This window comes from Rutidosis leptorrhynchoides, chromosome 5 (genome assembly GCF_046630445.1).
Source record: "Rutidosis leptorrhynchoides isolate AG116_Rl617_1_P2 chromosome 5, CSIRO_AGI_Rlap_v1, whole genome shotgun sequence".
NCBI classification, from domain to species: domain Eukaryota; kingdom Viridiplantae; phylum Streptophyta; class Magnoliopsida; order Asterales; family Asteraceae; genus Rutidosis; species Rutidosis leptorrhynchoides.
Window position 1 is genome coordinate 391,552,304 of NC_092337.1, and position 2,766 is coordinate 391,555,069.

The 2,766-nt window shown below is 36.8% G+C and overlaps 1 non-coding gene across 1 annotated transcript; it reads right to left on the bottom strand.

Annotated features, from left to right (window-relative positions):
- Positions 1 to 1,515: 1,515 nt before the first annotated feature.
- Positions 1,516 to 1,622, bottom strand: LOC139850745 (small nucleolar RNA R71). The gene has a single exon (XR_011760126.1). It is a non-coding gene; the product is annotated as a small nucleolar RNA R71 (small nucleolar RNA).
- Positions 1,623 to 2,766: the final 1,144 nt, after the last annotated feature.

Genomic DNA, 2,766 nt, shown 5'->3' on the forward strand with positions numbered 1-2,766 from the left:
CACTTTTAACTACCTAGTTTCATCAATTGACATGTGTTAGTGATTTGCCTTATCTAGTGACGTTTATAGGGATCTTATTATAACACTTAGTTAATTATTTGGGTTGGGTAAATTGAGCAGTTTACCGAACTAAGGGAATGAACTAAGTTAAACCTTTAGTTGATATAGGAGTGGATCATGTACAACACACCATTGACTTGATCATTCTTCAAGTCTTCAAACTAGTTGAATTAGTTGATTACAAATAAGAGGTCTTAGATGACAAGAACATCACTTGCGTCGTGTAATCCCGTTTGATTGTTTGCGCAAGACTAATCTTGGTGAACCAATTAATTAGTTCTCGTGCATAACCAATCAATCCGATCTTAATCCTAAATAACATTCAACATTAAGGGTAAAAAGTCTAGATGAGCATATCTCTTTAATTTGATATCAAAACTATCTTTCTGTTTTCATAAACATAAAATACCAAAAATATTGTCTTTTTAATCTTATTCATCACTTGATTTGCCTATCGTAAAAGGGCAAACCAAAATATATCCTGTACTTGTAATTTTCTTAGTTAATCACAATTTAGTCTATAATCCTAATTTGATTTAGATACTGTCCTTGGAATGATACAAGGATTTTACCATTTACTATACTACTACACGATCGGGTACACTGCCCGTTAGTATGTAGCAATCTCTAATCGGTATTTTTCCATACTATTTCATACGATAATTCATATACCACGTTTTGCACATCAAGTTTTTGGCGCCGCTGCCGGGGACAGTTTTGTGTCAAAATAGAATTGTTAACTAATTTGTGATTAAGTAGTTTCTTAATTATTTTAAATTATTAATAGTCTTTGATTTTAATTTTGTAGAATCGGTGCATTTAATAGTTTTGTTAGTTGTGTGATTGACAGATTTTAGGTTGCATATGCCACATACCCGAAGTTCAGATTCTCCATTACTTACACCGCTCACAGAACCTGATAAGAAGCTTGGTAGAATCCCAAAAGAAGTACTCAAACTTTTTGAATCTTCATCAAAGCAAGAAACTTTTGATTCGGAATCAAGTACAACTAAGCCAAGATATTCTGAATTTGAACCAGTTCATCCTCTAAATTTTGAAATGGAAGGAGAGGCAAGACAAGTGGTACCAAGACAATCAATGGCGGTCAAGATGAAGGCAACCCGAACCAGACAAGGTAGTGCCATTACTCCACCCACAGGTGAAGAAAAATTTGAAATAAAAGGACCTATTCTCCAAATGATTAACAACAGATGTCAATTTGGTGGTGGTCCGAATGAAGATGCAAACGAACATATTTGTCTTTTTCAAGAGATATGTCTTCTTTTCAAACTTAAACCAGACACTGACCAGGCCATATTTTTAAGACTTTTCCCATGGACACTCCACGGGGAAGCACGAAGTTGCTTAGATTCATTGGCCGAGGCTACGATAGAAACTTGGGATGGTATGTTGGAAAAATTTCTTAAGAAATATTTTCCAGCTTCTAAGTCCGCGAGACTCCAACATGAAATTACCCAATTTTGTCAAAAGCTGATGGAAACCTTATACGAAGCATGGAACCGATTTTCCAAAATGCTAAGAGGTTGTCCAAACCATGGTTTGGATACCTTCCAAAAAGTCCAAATCTTTTACAAGGGTTGTGATGTTGCAACCCGAATTTCCATTGATCAAGCGGCCGGAGGTTCACTCATGGACAAAACTGAGCAAGAGGCTTATGAGATAATCGAGAAACTAGCCAATTATTCTCATGAGTGGCATCAAAAATGACCAATTACTCGTAATCCTCAAGTCCAAAGCGCCGGTGCTTATGATGACCTTAGTTCCCTAAGTGTGAAAATAGACGGCGTTGCTCGAAACATGGACAAAATCACCAAGGAAATTCGTAGTATGAAGGTAGGTTGTGAATACTGTGATGGTCTCTATTTAGGAAAAGATTGTGATGCCAGTCTAACAATGGCTCAAAAAGAAGAAGTGGCTTTTATAAGCCAAAGAAATAATAATCAATTTCAAGGAAGAGCCCAGTTTAACCGAAACTTCAACAACCCATACAACCCTCAAGGTCAAAATTCCAATTACCAACAAGGGTCAAGTAGTGGGTTCCAACAACAAACTCTGGATTTTTATCAAAAACCCCAACAGGAAGAAAAAAAAGTCAAATTTGGAGAGTATGTTGGAAAAGTTGATTGCATCACAAACCCAGCTTGTTACAAACATAAATCAAACGAATGAGAAAAATGAACACCAATTTAGGAACCAACAAGCCTCAATTCAGAATTTGGAGAAGCAAATGAATGGTATAGCTAGTTTACTTAGTGAGAGAAAACCCGAAAGTTTACCGGGCGATACTAATAAGAACCCCTGAAATGAGCACGCCAATGTTATCACCACACGGAGTGGTCTAGCATACGAAGCTCCAAGAATGCCCAAAGATTCTGATTTCAGTGTTCTGTTGAACAAAAATGATGAATCGGTTAAGGAGCCGGAACAAGTGGTTGAGAAGGAAGAACGGGAAAAACCCGTAGTGAAGCCATATCAACCACCGCTCCCATACCCAAGGAAACAACAACAAGAAAGGCTCGAAGCCGAAAGGTCAAAATTTTTAGATATGTTTGAACAAATTAACATAAATATGCCTTTCATTGATGTGATTTCAGGTATGCCCAAGTATGCTAAGTTCTTAAAAGACTTACTTACTAATCAGAAGAAAATGGAGGAACTTTCATCCGTCACCATCAATGCTAATTG